Source organism: Zingiber officinale, chromosome 6B (assembly GCF_018446385.1).
Source record: "Zingiber officinale cultivar Zhangliang chromosome 6B, Zo_v1.1, whole genome shotgun sequence".
Taxonomy (NCBI): domain Eukaryota; kingdom Viridiplantae; phylum Streptophyta; class Magnoliopsida; order Zingiberales; family Zingiberaceae; genus Zingiber; species Zingiber officinale.
The window spans coordinates 137,212,859-137,232,327 of record NC_055996.1 but is presented as its reverse complement, the minus strand read 5'-3'; the positions used below and the strand labels follow the sequence as shown (position 1 = coordinate 137,232,327).

At 38.2% G+C, this 19,469-nt stretch overlaps 1 long non-coding RNA gene across 1 annotated transcript; it reads left to right on the top strand.

Annotated features, from left to right (window-relative positions):
* The first annotated feature begins 300 nt into the window (after nucleotides 1-300).
* LOC121989833 lies at nucleotides 301-3,800 on the top strand. Its single transcript, XR_006114340.1, has 3 exons — nucleotides 301-1,239; nucleotides 1,332-3,247; nucleotides 3,339-3,800. It is a non-coding gene; the product is annotated as an uncharacterized LOC121989833 (long non-coding RNA).
* Nucleotides 3,801-19,469: the final 15,669 nt, after the last annotated feature.

The window sequence follows — 19,469 nt, the reverse complement described above, 5'->3', positions numbered from 1 at the left end:
AAGTTTCAAATATTTATGAATCTACTGTTAATGTAGAAACCAAAGAATTAGTATAAATGAAAGCAATATATTAAAGTTTATAATTATTATTTTTATTTTTATTTCAAAATACAAGGATGAAAACTTATATTCATGGAAATAAAGGGCTAATTTGCAAAAGTAAATTATTAAGATTGATTTGGGCTTTATATGGGCTCGTCCAACCCATATAAAGCCGTTGTGGGCCACAATCCCTCACGTAATGGTCCAATTTGGAAAGAGGTTTTAACTATCGATTTCAATCTCAATCGATCTGCAGCGCCTGGCGGATGTTTTTTTCGCCTTCTTCGCATCACGATCGTGTGCTCAATCTTCAGCAGCAAAGCTTCGATCTTGTCCTAAATCATGACGCCTCTCCCCAATCGTGCGCAGAGAGCGAAGAAGCCACTGAGAGCGCAGCGTAGAGGAGGGGCGATTGCTGTCGGATTGCTGGCTCTTCTTCTCGTCGGCATGATTCTTGTAGCCACCTTCATGAATTCTAATGGTTCGGCTGGATCACTGGCCCAATCTGATAGGAAGAGCGAAAGGAATCATGTTGTTGTTGTTGCATCTGTTCGATCCCAACCTACCGCGGAATTCGTCAACAAGACCGAAGTCATATGACAAATTCCCGAGTCCCCCCAGGACGTCGTCTTCATTGCTCACGGTTGCAACTGCCGAGCTGCTAAGTTTTGGGATCGATCCGCTCATTGCCCGCACTGCGTCAATCTTCCATAAGACAGGCTGATTGTCCTCAATGCTCTAGGTCGCAGGTTCGCCGTCATCACTGTTTCCAGCCTCGGAAGATGCTGGTCTATCGAGAAGGACGTTGACATTGCTAAAGGGATACTACAATGGTGGATTGAGAACCATGAGCTCCAAAAGCTTCCTGTCACAGCTCTGGGAGCTTCATCTGGTGGTTATTTTGTTTCTGCGCTGGCAAAGGAGGTGAATTTTAGCAACGTAGCGCTCATGATTTTAGCTGGGTGTTCGGTTCCATGGGTGTTCCAGTTGGGTATCCTCCCACTCTCTTTGTCCAAAACTTCTGGTGTCAAAAATATCAGGAGTTTCAAAATGTTGTATGAGCATCACTGTACTTTGATCTACAACAAACAATTCTATCAAGACATATTTTTAATACTAGGCAAGTTTGACGACAATGCTCAAGGAAATTCCCTACTAGAGTTCAAGGAATTGGGTGATCTCGAGTTACTACCAGAGGTGGCCTTTTTTATGCCATTCTACTTTGTAGCAATTAGATGAGAAGCAAATTTGTTTATATTGAATGCCATTTTCAATTTCTTTATTTATAGAGACCGCCTTCATTGACAGCACTGAAATTGAAGAAGATTTCAGGGAAATAGATTTTTGCAAGGTTTTCTCTATACCCAAAATTCAACTAATATTTGATGCTTGTATCATATATTTCTTCTGTGTAAGATGTTGATCACCTAATTAAGGTGGAAAAATGCTCCCCCTTTATGCTACATTTTTTGATTTCTCAAATGCATCTATTGTCCATCTAACATAATTCCCACAAACTTTTACAAAAACATTGTCTTTACAACTACTCTAGAGTCGAGAGTCCTTTACATCTTTTATAGGAATGCTTGACCTGTTTCTGTTGTGACCTTCACGAACTGAAAAATTGAAGAAATGCCAACTTATATGTGCTATTAATATCTAAGAATAAAGCTGTTGATGTAACTGATTTTGTTATCCCCACCTATTGATGCAAAAGAACCAGTTGTTACCTCAACTATAGAATGATATTGTGTCAACAAGATAGCTTAAATTGTGCTGCCTTTGATATCTGGGAAAATTGTTGGGTAAAATATGCTACCTTTTGTATAGCGAAAGATTTCTGTTCAATAGAGAAACAATAGGTATTCATAGCTTGATAGAACATAAATTTCAGCTTGTGGCCCTAGCAATTATCTTTATGTTTTCTCTCTTCTTGAGATACTGTCAAATTGTTGTTTGAATTAGTGATACATTTTCAAACTTGGAAATGAATACTTAGTGGTATGGAACCATTATTATAACTAATGCTCTCTTAGCTTGAGCATCATTATTGTTTGTGATCCATGCCGTATTATTCTTTATGATCAGTTCTTGTCTCTACTGCGTCATTAGATGAATATGTCACATAATACCTCGTACATACAACCTTTCAATTGTTATGTACTGATTTCAATAATTTAGGCAATCCATCTATAGGATAGAACTGCCATGGTTCTTTGAGTTAAATATCTTACTACGTGGATCTGGCATTTCAAGCATAACTCTGACACAGAAACTGGTAGTATATGAATGTTATAAAAAAAATTACTGCAATGAGGAACATAATTAAAATAAGAACATGGTGCTAAACAACATGAATGCGTAATGACTTATGGTCCCACATCATTCATCCATCCTGCTATTAGCCATCATCCGACCAGCTTCATCTCCTCCAAGCAGCACTTCACTACAGATATGATCCGGCACGAGCTTGAGGATGCCCTAGCTCGGGTTGTAAACACCTTTAGGTCACTACTGTCATTTCTATTTGTATGAACAATTAGATGGATGTTCCATTTCCTCATACAATTGGTGAATTTGGATTAGCTTGATTAGATAGTTATTTTATAGTTGATTAAGTTGATGATTACTGTTTATGTTTTATTTGTGTTCAACAGTAGGTTAAACTAGGTTAGATTACTGGCTTTCCAATTTCATAAGTCAATTTACATTTGCATTTGTAGTTTAGTTTTCTTAATTCTCTATTCAATGCAAGTAGGTGATAGATTTCATTAAATGCTTAATTTCCTTAATTGCTTATTCTTTTTTAATTCATTACAATTGTAGTTTAGGTTAGATAGGTTGTATTTAGTTAATTGCTTTTAGCATTAGCACGAAAACTCAAACCCCATGTCCAAATAAATTAATCCTAAGATTTCATTCTAGCAACATTCCTTTTGAGAGACGACACAAATCATCTCTATGCTATATTAGCGTAGAAGGGTTCAGTACTTAAATTGTTTGTAAATGTGTCATGATAATACGTTTATCAAATTTGGCACCGTTACCAGGGAATTGTAGCTATATTTGATAATTTTAAGATTGTTTTCTGTTTTTACATGAAAATCTGAAGAAGAAAAAAATGTCAACTACAAAGCCCTTATCTGACCAGGAGGATGCCCCATTCACTTGTCTATAACCTGCAAGTACATTTCAACACGATGAGGTTAATATGATTGCTTATCTTTTAGAAAATTTCATGGAGGTATATGTAGTTGACTTTGTTGGTTGTGATTCATATTTTGATACATGTTTAGGTAAGATGGATATTGTTTCAGCTCTTCCTTATCCTACATGTGTGGAAGGTGTGTTCCTTCTCTGGCCATGCAAGTTTTTACAGGACCTTGAACTGGATATTTTTATTGAACCATCTCTAACCACCAAGAACTAGAGGGAAAATGGTAGAGGAAGCAGTGCTTATCTCGGCTCAGATCACTTCAACCGCCTAGGAGAACTTTTGAGGATATGATAATGGAGGGGGCAACATGTAATGATAGCACGAAGGTCCTCTCCTCCACTGGGATTATTCCACTACCAGTGTGAATTTTACTTCTGAATCGTTTGTAATCGTCAGGAAATGCACCCATAACTTCTTGTGTGCTAGTTGTTTGATCTCCCACCGAGTTTGTGATAGTCACGATTATATTCCGCTTGTTATTTCTCTTGACCAAGTTTTTGAAGAACTTGGTATGTCGGTCACTATGCTTGAGGTATATGCATTTCGCTCATTATTGATAAAATAATCGTTCTACCTCGGCTTGACGTGTGACTACTGCTTGTAGTTGGCTTGTTGGGTTTGTCCACTAAGTATACTGTGTTGCACTATCTTCAGCTCCTCATTTGCTCATAGGGCCTATTGGGAAATGCGTTGAAAATACAGTTTGTTTAGATCGCCTAGACGAGGTTAAGATGTGTGAGCTTCTTCTTGAGAATGCACTGTGCAGTCCCATGAATTCTCTACTCGATGACTAGCTCAAGAAAGTTGTCGCGACCCACATGTTGAAAAACTTGAACAACCATCGGACCCAATGTTCACCTCGAATCAAGGAGACAATGCAACAAGAATGATCTGAGAAGCATCCCAACGGAAGGAATTATGTAGAGTTATGGAAGTCCTGCATCAACCTCTAATGATTAACCAAAGTCGGATCCAAATTTCTTGACACCGTGTCATTTGTCCATGTGAAGCAACATCTGATGGATTGTAAGTCCACCAAGTGACATAAATGAATCGTTCTTTCCAAGTCTTGCAATTTATAATGCGTGATCGGCATGCCCCCAACTTTATCACTCGTAGATAATATGGAATTGAAGTCCCCAATTATCATCCATGGTTCGCTAGATCGTTCCCCTAGCTCAAGGAGGGATACCTATAGAGGTCAGCGATAGGTGAAGGTGATAAGGATGCATTGTCCGATGACTTTGAAGCTAATAGAGCATTAACCATTGAGGGTGTGGTGTTAAGGTCCCCCTCTGATAATTGAGTCTCCAATAGACCAAGGACATTGATACATTGTTGCTTAAGGAGGTGTTGAACCCCTTTATATTTAAGGGGTTTGTGAAAGCCTCTTATGTTTCAAGATGTGATCTTCATCTTCTAGCATGGCCACTGCGTGTATATCCTTGCCATCTAAGAGTGACGGAAGCGGTCTGTTTGCGCTCGCTGCTTGCCGATGAGGATGCTACTGCAGTTGAGGTATCCTCGCTTTCATGAGGTGGATGAGGTCCAAGTGTTCAATGTACAGCTACCTTCCGTGTCCTATGATGTACCCTGTGATACGTCTTTTTCTGGATATCACTTTCAACTTCTTTTTCTCGTTTCTGTTATGCAGACACTTTTTATTTAATTATTTTTTGGACTCAAGACAAGAATGGAAGGTGTACTCAAGGCAATGGGAATTGAGAATAGAAGGAAAGGCTGCAAACTCACTGTTGGGATTGAAAGGAGGAAAATATTGACTGATTTTGATGGAATTAAAATGAGGCTAAAACTCAATCCACAAATGGATTGCAAATCCATCTTTCAACTAATTCCACATCTAGTAAACGAAAAAAAAAAACATAGTCCCCTTCACCTCCAATGATTTCGACCTCTAAATAAACATATCCTAAGCAAATAGGAGTAAAATCTAATGGTTTATTGCCACTTCTTACAGTTAAATAACTTAGAAGCAACATCTCAAAGGACTAACATCTAGATGAGCACAATGGTACCAGTTTTTTTGGTGATGAAATAGTACAAAAACATGCAAGACCATGTAGATTCTAAATACTAAGCTGATTCATGGCACTTCCATCCTTAATGCCCATCACATGCTCTAACTTCTATGCCATTCTGCAGCAGGTGTTGTTTGACTGACAATATCGGAACCTGCATCGTCCAAATTAAAACATTAACCCACATCAACAACACTGGAGAAACTAATCATACAAAAATCTCTAATCTATTTTCAGATTGAGAGGGTTGCAAGCTTGTCTATTTAGCTACTTGTCAGTTATACCATCAAATAATCAGCAAAAGATATGGAGTTATGAAATTACCTCCTTCCTGTGGAAAATTCCAGCTGCAAGTGCAGCTGATGCATTTGTCTTTTCAAAGACTTCAGAGAAGTGCTCAAACGGCACCTGCTCCACTGCTCGCAATTACAGGAATCGTGACGGCATCAGATACCAACTTGATTAAGTCTATGTCAAATCCGTGACCCTGACCTGCAAACAAGTCTCTTATTCTTATAAAACTTTGCTTTTTTCCTGAACAGATAACAATTAAAAAAGACTACAGAATTTCCTACCGCATTTCAACCATTCATTCTTTCTATTAATGACATCCTCATCAATATCTACTTCTTTTAAAATAGACTAAGAAAATTACAAGAATACAAGCTGGAATGTATGTATAAGATGTTAGCATACTCTCCAAATAATCAGCAAAAGCTTCTGGAATATCTACTCCAGAAGCTTCTCAACCTCCGTCCGGATGATGACGTTCTGCTCGACGCTGAAATCCCTTTTTCTCTGCTTCACCGACCGAGCGTCCGGTCGGACATGTAGCTCGTGCTGCGCTATGCTCGGCGAAATTCCGGGCAGCTCGTGCGTCGACCAGACGAAGACATCACAGTTTCTCTGGAGGCATTTGATCACTTCCTGTTTCTGGCTTTCCTCCAGATCGGCCGCAACGAACGTTGTGGCCTCCGATCGGGTCGGGTGAATCTGCACTTCCTCTTTTTCTTCATAAACTAAAGAGGGAGGCTTTTCAGTTATAGCGTTCACCTCGATCCGTGGCGACTTCCGAGCGGAATTGGCTTCTGCTCGGACCATCTCGACGTAGCATCGCCGAGCTGCTAGTTGATCTCCCCGTACTTCTCCCACTTTGTCCTCCACGGGGAACTTGATCTTCTGGTGGAAGGTGGAGACGGCCGCTCGGAACTCGCTGAGCGCCGGTCGTCCCAAAATGACGTTGTATGACGAGGGAGAGTCGACCACCACGAAGTTTGCTGTCCGCATCCTCCTGAGCGGCTCTTCTCCCAGTCGGATCTATCCGACCGGCTGAACTTCGTTGCCCGTAAACCCGTAGAGGGGGGTCGTCATGGGCAGCAGCTCGGCTCGATCAATTTGTAGTTGGTCGAAGGCTTTTTTGAATATGATATTGACCGAGCTCCTTGTGTCAATAAAAACGCGGTGGATAGTGTAATTGGCTATTACCGCTTTTATGAGGAGAGCGTCGTCATGCGACACTTCGACTCCTTCCAAGTCACTGGGCCCGAAACTTATCTCGGGTCCGCTCGCCCTTTCCTGACTACAGCCGACTGCATGGATTTGGAGCTGCCTGACGCTAGCCTTCCTTGCTCGGTTAGAGTCGCCTCCGGTTTGACCACCAGCTATGATGTTGATTTCACCTCGGGAAGTGTTGTTTCTATTCTCTTCTTCCCGAGCGGACGGTCTGGGCCGCTCCATGGACATCCGAGGATTGTCTTTACGCCTAAGAGTATGCTGCCGTTCGGGAGTCTGTCTCTGTCGGCGATCAGATATAGTCCAATCAGCTCCATGAGTTCTCTGTCGCCTGTCGGACGATGGTGATCGACGGCCACCACTCCGGGGAACGGGATGGGCGATCAGGGGAAGACTCCGACAATCTCTGGTATTGTGCGTGTCCGTCCGGTGGAATGAGCAGAGCATGGGGGTCCACTTCTTTTTTGGCTTGGGCCGCTCGACTGCAACTTCTTGGACATGGGACCTGGCATGGGGGGAGCGGATTGCTTCGGACCTTGGTCCTCTTGGCGGCTGATGAGCAGTGTGCGGCTTCCGCTCGGCCGGAGGAGCCCGCTCGGTTGGAGTTTCCTTTCTTCGGGCAGCTTGGGCTTCCTCCACATTGATGTATTCGTTGGCCTGATGCAGCATATGTGTCACGCCCCAGAGGAGTCTCTGTCCGAAAAAATTTCGGCAGCATCTCCCCTATACGGCGGACAATATGAAACTTTCTACATATCACATATACATCAGCCACAAGCGGCTGGAATGATAACAAAAAAATAAAAACAAACACCACGCAGTTTATAAAGATATTCAGCCTCTGGCTGTCACAACCACGCAGTTAATAATAGTAATCAATAACAATAGGACTCTGACTCGAAATCCACCCTACTCCACTACACTCGTAAAGCTCAAATCCAACGAACTCACCTCTTCTGCCGTCCAGGCAGGCACGTAGTAGAATGAAATCCAACATCATATCAAAAATCCATCAAAAGGTATCACTCCATACAATATCCATAGGAAAAATCCAAAGACAATACTAAAACAAAGTCTGATATAGCAAAAGGCCAAAATAAAACAAATAACGAACTAGTAGAGTGTTGGTGCGGGTAGCACTAACGGTCTAACCCAGGTTTTGATGAATGACAAATGGGTTAAGTTAGTTGTGTTGTTGTCTGACACTTTTATCAAGTGTGCAGGAAAAGTCCAGCTAGGTCGACGGGCTGACCGGATAGCTGGCGAGAAGTCCAAGCGGATCGACGGGCTGACCGGACGCTTGGCGAGAAGTCCAGCTAGGTCGACGGGCTGACCGGATAGCTGGCGAGAAGTCCAAGCGGGTCGACGGGCTGACCGGACGCTTGGCAAGAAGTCCAGATGGGTCGACGGGCTGACCGGACGTCTGGCAGGTAAGTGAGGTAAGTCACTGGAGGGGAGTGACTGCGAGGACGCGTTCCCGGGAAGGGAACATTAGGCGTCGATCCGGCTTAGATCCATTTCGGATATCTAAGTCGAGATCATGACTAGATTCCGGTCTCGGAAAGACGGAATCTAAGTCATACTCTTTTTATTACTGAACGTACCTGTAAAAATGTGCTAACAAACTGTGCTGCAGGGTTTATTTGCCTCGGACTAACACTATTTTGCAGGTAGGAAACAGTGGGGGTCCGGGCGCCCGGAGGCAAATTTTATCCCCAGGACGACGTTGACACTTGGAGCATGCTGGTTGGGAGTGCTACGTCACATTCCAGGCGCCCGGAGGGGATCCAGGCGCCCGGAGCAGCATATAAAAGAAGCCCCAGGCAGGAGCTTCAAGATACAAGTCTTCTGAGAACTCTAAGTCCAATCACTCTGCTGCTCTGCGCTCCAACAACGTTCACAAAGCTCCGACGACTCACTCCGGCTCTCTTTTTAATTCATTGTTTGTCGGTTAGCTTTGTTTTCTTTCTTTTTCATTAGCAATATTTGTACGTAAATTGTAATTATCCGAATTGCTAGTGAATTGCCCAACGAAAGTACTCAAGGAGTACGGGCCTTCGAGTAGGAGTCGTCACAGGCTCCGAACGAAGTAAAAATCAACAGTGTCATCTCTTTACTTCTTTACTTTTCCGCTGCGTTTTAACTCGAGATTTTCGAATCGATATTCACCCCCCCTCTATCGAATCTAACGGTCTTACAAGTGGTATCAGAGCAGGTACCGCTCTGATTTGGTGCAACCACCAATCAGACAGGGGGTGAAATCATTTTTTTTAACAATTCCAAACTGATATTATTATCTTTTTGGAAGTTTTTTTTTCGTTGCATTTAAAATCAAAATTGGTACAACACCAACTTAGAGTTTCTATTTCTCCCGCACTGCTAATCCAAGACGAAGTCTTGGGATTTTTTTCCAGTTAATTTAGTGTGTGCAGGATAAGATGTCTCAACAAGAAGGCTTCAGCACAGTACGTCCTCCCCTATTCAACGGGGATGACTTTTCGTACTGGAAGAGGAGAATGGAGGTCTACATGAAGACAGACTACGACCAATGGATGTGCGTCACAAAGGCTTACAAAATTCCAGTAGACAACTCCGGGAAAATAGTAGACCCTGAAGAATGGACAAATGATATAAAGAAAAAGGCATCAATTGAAAACAAAGCCATCAATACTCTACACTGCGGACTAACACGAGAAGAACTGAACCGGGTCGGACCACATGAAAACGCTAAGGAGCTTTGGGATAAACTGATCGAGCTGCACGAAGGAACAAGCGACGCAAAGGTAACAAAAAGAGATTTGCTGTTAAATAAAATTTTTAATATAAAAATGCAGGAAGGAGAAACGGCAAGTCAGCTCCACGCGAGGGTCAAAGATATCCTCAACGGTCTCCACGCGATAGGCCACCAAATGGAGAACCGAGACTTAATCAGGTACGCGTTAAATGCTTTTCCGCGAAACAATTTGTGGGCATCAATCGTAGATGCCTACAAAATTTCAAAAAATTTATCTAAATTAAAATTGGATGAACTCTTCTGTGAATTAGAACTTCATGAGCAAACTAACGCCGGGGTCGAGAAAGGTGTAGCTTTATTTGCAGGTTCCTCTAAAGAAAAGAAGAACAAACCCGAATCTGAAGAAGATTCCGATCAAGACTCTGAAGACGAAGAACACCTGGTGAACCTGGTAAGGAAAATGTTCACCAGGAAAAACAAACAGGATCTTCAGAAGATCAGTTCGCCAGCCGACTCAAGAAATGTCACATGTTTCGGATGTAACAAAAAGGGGCACTACAAGAATGAATGCCCAAGATTGAAACTTGACAAACCAAAGTCAACAAAGAAGAAAGCCCTCAAAGCAACATGGGACGATTCCTCCTCAGACGAATCGGAAGGAGAAAGGCAAAAGCACCAAAGTCACCTCGCGCTGATGGCTCGCGAAGCTGAAACGGAAGACGAATCAGAGGAATCGGAAGACGGGTCCGAACCCGAATCGAGCCATGAGTCCGCACTCATTTCCGAAAGTTCCGAAGAGGTATACCTAAACTTAAATCGTAAATTCTTTAGAATTATCTCGTGTTTAAATAAAAAAGTAGTTAAGTTGGAAAATGAAAATAAATCGCTTCTTGAGGAAAATCAAAACCTCAAGGAACAATTAAAAAATTTGAATCCAACTCAAGATCGAACACTTGAGGAGGAGAATTTATCATTAAAAAATGAAATTAATAAGTTAAAAGAACTGTTGGAAAAATTCACAACAAGATCTAAAAATTTAGATTTAATTCTAAATAACCAAAAGGCATGCTATAATAAAATCGGACTTGGATATAAGTCAAACTCAAACAAAACCTTTAAATCATTATTAACCCAACACAAAGCAACTAAACAAGCTTGGGTCCCGAAAGCGTGCTTAACCACGCAAGTAGGACTTAATCAATTCTATATACCTAAAGATAAAATACATTATATAAACTTGAATAAATCAGATCAAAAACTAAAATATAAATTTAACTTAAAATCAAAATTCAAAACTCAACAAAATTTAGATTATCACCAAGTTGATTATAACTATAAAAAGAATCGACACAAACCCAAAATCTAAATTAATGGCCAATAATTCAGGGGGAGTCTCCAGAATAGCTGGCACCTCCAAAACTAACATACCCGACAGGGTAACCCAAAATAAACTAACCCGACAGGGTAATTAGGATTAGTAAAAAGAGACCAAGTTTAACTTGACTCATGGTACTAGTGAAGTTTTTGGATGATAGTACGTTAGGGAAGCTTGGGCATCGCATGTCTAGAAAGATATGGCTTCGATCTGGTGCATTTGGCCAAGTGGAACTGACCGAAGCTACCCTTAAACGAATCCTAACCAGTTAGACCAAGATTTAGTACTAAGTTCCGTGGATAGGACTATTCGGAAAACTTCGAAAGGTTGGCTACTTCTAATGATGTCCATGAGACTCACCGAGCTTAGAAGTTTATCCGAAGAATACCTATTTGTGGAAACCAAAGCTAAGTCTGAATCTAACACTAGTTAAACCAAAACTCTATAATCAAACCAATTTCATCTCACAAAACCATAGGTTTCCCTGATTGATAATATAGATCGGGTGAGATGAATAAGACTTAAAAATTATTTAAATTTAATTTTAATCTTTAAATTAATTTCAAAATTTAAAATTTTAAAACTTAAATTAATTTCAAAATTTAATTTTAAACTTAAAATTAATTTCAAAATTTAATTTTAAACTTAAATTAATTTCAAAATTTAATTTTAAACTTAAAATTAATTTCAAAATTTATTTTTAAACTTAAATTAATTTCAAAATTTAATCTTTAAATTTTTTTAAACTTAAAAAATTATTTTCAAAATTTTAACTTAAAAATTTTAACTTAAAAATTTTAAATTTAAAAATTATTTTCAAAATTTTAACTTAAATTTTAAACTTAAAAATTATTTTCAAAATTGTAAACTTAAAAATCATTTTCAAAATTTTAACTTAAAAATTTCAATTTTAAACTTAAAAATTATTTTCAAAATTTTAAACTTAAAAATCATTTTCAAAATTTTAACTTAAAAATTTCAATTTTAAACTTAAAAATTATTTTCAAAATTGTAAACTTAAAAATCATTTTCAAAATTTTAACTTAAAAATTTCAATTTTAAACTTAAAAATCATTTTCAAAATTTTAACTTAAAAATTTCAATTTTAAACTTAAAAATTATTTTCAAAATTTTAAACTTAAAAATCATTTTCAAAATTTTTAACTTAAAAATTTCAATTTTAAACTTAAAAATTATTTTCAAAATTTTAAACTTAAAAATCATTTTCATAATTTTAACTTAAAAATTTCAATTTTTAACTTAAAAATTATTTTCAAAATTTTAACTTAAAAATTATTTTCAAAATTTTAACTTAAAAATTATTTTCAAAATTTTTAAACTTAAAAATTATTTTCAAAAATTTTAAACTTAAAAAATTAATTTCAAAATTTTAATTTTAACTTAAAAATTAATTTAAAAATTTTAATTTTAACTTAAAAATTAATTTAAAAATTTTAATTTTAACTTAAAAATTAACTTCAAAATTTTAAACTTAAATTAATTTCAAAAATAAGATTTTTTTTAATGATTGATTAAAAATTGATAAACTAAGACTAACATAAAAATCCTACTTGTTGTAGGAAACCAAGTGGATTTTGGACAGTGGTTGCTCCAAACATATGACTGGAGATCACACCAAGTTCACTCAATTAACCTACAAAAGCCTAGGAACAGTTGCCTTTGGAAACAACGGTAAACTCAAGGTAATTGGTATAGGTAATATTGAATTAAAAATAGATTTCATAATTACAAATGTTCTACTTGTTGAAAATTTTAAATACAATCTTCTGAGCATAAGTCAGTTATGTGACACTAGGTATAAGGTAAAATTTCTATCTACAGAATGTTTGATCAAACATCTAGATAATCCAACTATAAACCTAAAAGGCTTTAGAAAAGACAATATTTATGCCATTAACTTAACCACTTCTTCAGTCAAGTGTTATTTAACACAAAAAGAAGAAACCTGGTTATGGCATAGAAGAATGTCACACACACATTTCAGAAACATAACTAAATTAAATGGTCTAGTTAGAGGCTTACCAAAATTACCTAACTTAGATTTAACGATATGTAATGCTTGTCAACAGGGCAAACAAACAAAATCTACCCACAAACCAATTAATGAATCCCAAACCAACTCAGTCCTAGAACTTTTACACTTAGACCTATTTGACTCCCATGGAGTTAAATCAATAAATGGAAGTCTATACTGTTTAGTTATAATAGACGACTATTCTAGGTTCACTTGGGTCAAATTCTTAAAAAATAAAGATGAAACCTTTGAAATTTTTACAAATTTCCGCAAACAAATTGAAAATGAAAAAGGCATAAAAATCAAAAGAATCAGAAGTGATAATGGAGGAGAATTTAAAAATCATAATTTTGATAAATTTTGCCTTGAAAATGGCTCTCATCATGAATTCTCTTGCCCTAAAACTCCCCAACAAAATGGAATTGTAGAAAGGAAAAATAGAACTTTACTTGAAGCATCTAGAACTATGCTAAACGAATACAACTTACCTAAATATTTTTGGGCAGAAGCTGTTAGTACAGCCTGCTATGTACAAAACCGAACAACACTAAACAAAAAACACAATAAAACATTTTTTGAAATATTTTACAACAAACAACCTAATATAAAACACTTTAAGGTATTTGGTTGCCCAGCCTTTATCCTAAATACTAGAGAACACTTAGGCAAATTCACTTCCAAAATAGAAAATGGAATTTTTCTAGGGTACTCTCTGAATAGCAGAGGCTACAGAATTTATAATAAAGTTACCTTAAGAATTGAGGAAACCACCAATGTAAAATTCAAAGAATCCAATCAAAACCTAGAACAAGCCCAACCTCAACCAGTTGACCCTGTTCATGAACATATCAATTCTGAAGGAACAAACCAAACCCAAAATCATGAAGAAGAAGAACAACTACAAGAAAGTCAACCTTCTAGAACCATAAGAGTCAACCCAAACCATCCTACTGATCAAATAATTGGTGACCTAGACCTTCGGGTCCAAACTAGGTCATCTTTCAGAAACCTAAGTCAAATCTCGTTAATCTCAAATATTGAACCCAAAACTGTAGCTGAATCCCTACTTGACCCAGACTGGGTCATAGCTATGCAAGAAGAATTAGCTCAATTTGAGCGCAATGAAGTTTGGGACCTAGTAACTCCACCTAACGATAAGAAAATAATAGAAACCAAATGGGTATTTAGAAACAAGTTAAGTGAAACTGGAGAAATTACTAGAAACAAGGCCAGGTTAGTTGCCAAAGGGTTCAGTCAAGTTGAAGGACTTGACTATGATGAAACTTATGCCCCGGTAGCTAGACTAGAGTCCATTAGAATGTTACTAAGCTATGCAGCCCATAAAGGATTCAAACTATACCAAATGGATGTCAAGTCTGCCTTTCTTAATGGATTAATAAAAGAAGAAGTTTATGTAGGTCAGCCACCTGGTTTTGAAAGCCTAGAACACCCTGATTATGTCTACAAATTAAAAAAGGCATTATATGGACTTAAACAAGCACCTAGGGCATGGTATGAAAGACTAACTTCTTACTTAATCTCTAAAGGGTTCAACCAAGGTCAAGTTGACCCAACACTATTTGTGAAATCAATAAAAGAAGATATTTTTATAGCTCAAATTTATGTAGATGATATCATCTTTGGTTCAACAAACTCAGAGTTTTTAAACGAATTTACAAATCTAATGGAACACGAATTCGAAATGAGTCTGGTAGGAAAATTAACTTATTTTCTAGGGTTACAAGTCAAACAAACAAATGAAGGAAATTATATTTATCAATAAAAATATACTAAGGAGTTACTTAGAAAATTTGGAATGGAAAATACTAAAGAAATAAAAACACCTATGGCCGTAAACACAATCCTAGATGATGATCCTAATGGGAAATCTGTAGACTTAAAACATTATCGGAGCGCAATAGGCAGTCTACTTTACTTAACTGCAAGCCGACCTGAATTTTATTTGCAGTTAGTATGTGTGCTCGATACCAAACCTGTGCTAAAGAATCTCATTTGACTCAAGTCAAAAGAATCTTTAGATACCTCAAGGGAACCACAAATGTAGGAATTTGGTATCCTAGAACCAACAACTTTGAATTAATAGGATATTCTGACTCAGATTATGCCGGATGCAAATTAGACCGAAAAAGCACAAGTGGTGGATGCCAACTACTTGGTCCATCCCTTGTCAGCTGGTTTAGTAGAAAGCAACACTGTGTTGCACTATCTACAACTGAGTCAGAATACATAGCTATAGGCGAATGTGTTGCACAGTTATTATGGATGATGCATACTCTAAAAGATTTCAACTTAAATATCACAAATGTAAAAGTATTAATTGACAATATAAGTTCAATTAACTTAACCAAGAATCCTGTGCATCATTCAAGAACCAAACATATTGAAATTAGGCACCACTTCATTAGGGATCATGTTACTAAAGGTGATATTGAACTCAAGTACGTTGAGTCTAAATCAAATTTAGCTGACATTTTTACAAAACCACTCCCTGAAAGTGAATTTAGCAACTTACGACGACAATTAGGGATGTGCTCAATAGACTAGGAAATCTCAAAAATACTTTCGAAATTGATTTCACCAACTTATAGGCTAAACTTGTTTGTTTTCAAACTTTCCATTTTTTAGACTTTCGAAAACAGTTTTGGCCTTAGACTAGTTTTGAATCCTTAGAAAGCATGTACCCATAGGTTTAGTTCTTGAGCATCTCACCAACATCTTAGGTTTACCTTACTTGTGTTTGATAAACATAGAAAGGGGTGAGATGCATAGGCCAACTGTCTGGACTTAAGATGCTTATTTCAGTGCATCAACATAAGTTTGGACGTTAAATACAATTCAGATATTAATCAGATTAAAGTTCATCAGTCAAGTCAAACACTGACTGATTATAATTTCCTTAATCTGACTAACCTAGTGAAAGCTACTATCTTCTGATAGTTAGTTAGTACCTAATTGGTTAGACAGCTGGTTAGAGTTAAGTATCAATTTCAGGGGGAGAAATAAAACTACTTTAGTTTTCCAAATTGAATTTTAAACTTAATTTTGAAAATCAAAGTTTAAAAACAACTTGTTTAAAATTGTGAAATTCTTTTACCTCACAAACTTTTTATCCATTTTTCCTAGTCTTTGAAAACTGACCTTTTCAAGTATTTTAAACCATGGGTTTAACACTTTTACACTTTGAAAATTTGATTTTAGAAAACAAATTTTACAAACACATTCTAAAAATATGATCTTAATTTCAAAGCTAAATTTTACAAACTAAGCTTCTCAAAATCATTTTCTTTGATTTTGAAAATTGAATCTTTTACAAACTTAGTGTTGAAAAATAAATCAGTTTTGAAAAATATATTTTCTCAAACTTGTTTTGGAAATTTGGTTTGAAACATTAGACCTTATACACTTATGATTGAAAATTAGACAATCTACACTTAGCAAATTTTCAAAAGCTAAAGAACAAATGCGTTAAACAAGTTTTTTTAAGCTCCCCCAAAGTCAAATTGATTTTTCTTGGATTTAAAGAGTGTACTTTTATCCTTGAATTTTGAACCAGACTCAGTTATTTTTCATGATTAGGTAACTTAAACACTATGCTTATTTACCCTTGTTCTTTTTTTGATGAATGCCAAAGGGGGAGGAGGGTTAGGTGGTTAAGTTAGCTAAACCAATTTGAAAACTCAAACTAACTTTAAAACCACACAAATGCATGTTGTTTCATACATATGCTTTCACTAACTTAACCAGGTTGTCATTCCATCAAAAAGGGGGAGATTGTTGGTGCAGGTAGCACTAACGGTCTAACCCAGGTTTTGATGAATGACAAATGGGTTAAGTTAGTTGTGTTGTTATCTGACACTTTTATCAAGTGTGCAGGAAAAGTCCAGCTAGGTCGACGGGCTGACCGGATAGCTGGCGAGAAGTCCAAGCGGGTCGACGGGCTGACCGGACGCTTGGCGAGAAGTCCAGCTAGGTCGACGGGCTGACCGGATAGCTGGCGAGAAGTCCAGGCGGGTCGACGGGCTGACCGGACGCTAGGAGACCAGACGGGTCGACGGGCTGACCGGACGTCTGGCAGGTAAGTGAGGTAAGTCACTGGAGGGGAGTGACTGCGAGGACGCGTTCTCGGGAAGGGAACATTAGGCGTCGATCCGGCTTAGATCCATTTCGGATATCTAAGTCGAGATCGTGACTAGATTCCGGTCTCGGAAAGACGGAATCTAAGTCATACTCGATGCTATTAATTTATTGAACTTAAAATGTGCTAACAAACTGTTTTACAGGATATTTATTTGCCTCGGACTAACACTATTTTGCAGGAGAAGGGATCCGGCGCCCGGAGGCAAATTTTATCCCGACGTTGACACTGGAGCATGCTGGTTGGGAGTGTTACGTCACATTCCAGGCGCCCGGAAGGGATCCAGGCGCCCGGAGCAGCATATAAAAGAAGCCCCAGGCAGGAGCTTCAAGATACAAGTCTTCTGAGAACTCTGAGTCCAATCACTCTGCTGCTCTGCGCTCCAACAACGTTCACAAAGCTCCGACGACTCACTCCGGCTCTCTTTTTAATTCATTGTTTGTCGGTTAGCTTTGTTTTCTTTCTTTTTCATTAGCAATATTTGTACGTAAATTGTAATTATCCGAATTGCTAGTGAATTGCCCAACGAAAGTACTCAAGGAGTACGGGCCTTCGAGTAGGAGTCGTCACAGGCTCCGAACGAAGTAAAAATCAACAGTGTCATCTCTTTACTTCTTTACTTTTCCGCTGCGTTTTAACTCGAGATTTTCGAATCGATATTCACCCCCCCTCTATCGAATCTAACGGTCTTACATAGAGAACTGGCTCTACGTGCAGATGGGGGCTAGCGACTGGAACTGCTCCGGACAGCCTCAACCTGAAAATATCAACAATGGAGGCGGGGTGAGTCCAACACTCAGCAGGTACAATTGATATACAAAGTAGGGAAACAACACCTAGCACTAATCATGCGTACAGTCTCCTGATAAGAAAGATAAAAATGCATCTGAAGTAAACAGGAGAATACTGTACTAACCAGGTCCTGAGTATAAGGTCAAACAGTCTGAGGGATAAGGAAATCCTGTATGCATGTCAAACATAGGTATCCAAACAATATGCAGCATATAAATGCAGCAAACACAAACACAAGCAATAAATGCATCATGCATATGATGCCAATGATGCGTCCTGGTCACCCCTGCCGCCAGTCGATCATCTCACAGAATAGTGAGGCCGAGTGGGTAGGGCTGTGACAACCGTGCACTCTGTCGTCACTACTCCTGATGAGTGACCGAGTGGACGGATGTCGAGTACACCTATCCTCCTACCCCAAATCATAAATGGGGAGCGCAATGCTCTCAAACCCAGTCCACGATGAGGAATCCCTGCCGGATAACACGTTGTGTCTCACTACCCATGAGCGGACCAACGGTGCCTAACAGAGTCCCTGCTGCAACACACTCTGCCTGAATCGACCACTAACCCATGAGTGGTGGTGTGTGCAGATCCATGTAACTGGCGATGTGCTCAACAATAATGGAGCAGACTATCGCACAGCATGCAATCATGCAAATGATGCATGGCAAATATCCATAAAAACATCCTGGCCTAATCCATATATATATAAAAGTGCACCCTAGGTCAACGGATCATATCGAATCAAAGGTACACAGAAGGTATAAAAACCTAGGTCCTGAACATGGTAAAGCATGGTATATCACTACCCCTTATAAGCATGTATAAACAAATAAAGTATACATGGGATGCAAATCAAGCAATCAATCAATCATGTGTCAGATAATGGGTAGTGACTAACCGAAAGAAATAAAGGACATAATTAATGCAGCTTGTTAAATTCACTACTATGTATATCAAATGACATAAGTCAAAAGTACCCGTCTCCGAAAATAGAAAGGTCCAATCTGACTCCGAGATACTCGTCTCGCGTCAAAATCCTGTGTCATGAATAGAAATATATTTTATTTAACTACAACCATATAAATAGCTAAATAAAAATCCTTTACACTAAATTAGGGCAAAACCTTAATCCATAAACCTTAACCAACTAGGGTTAGCTTCCTAAACCCTAATTCGTTCCACTATACAATTTGATCAAGGTCTATTTATATATATATATATATATATATATATATATATATATATATATATATATATATACATCCGGCCTAACAAAATAAATTCGAATCAAATTCCATTTCTTAGCCTTTCCTTCAATTCAATGAATGCTACAACAAAAGAAACCACTGCACTACATCTTACCTCAATTTCCACAGCCGTTCTTGGTTGGAAATCAAAGAATTTTGCTGGAAGCAGTGACTACCGGTTCCAAGAAAAACCCCACAGCAATTTATCCTCTTCTGGAATTCTAGTACCCTGTTCGGACCAAAAATGAGGTAAATAGGGGAGATCACAAATCAGATTCGAGATTCAACCACAGTACAGAATTAAATCACTATAA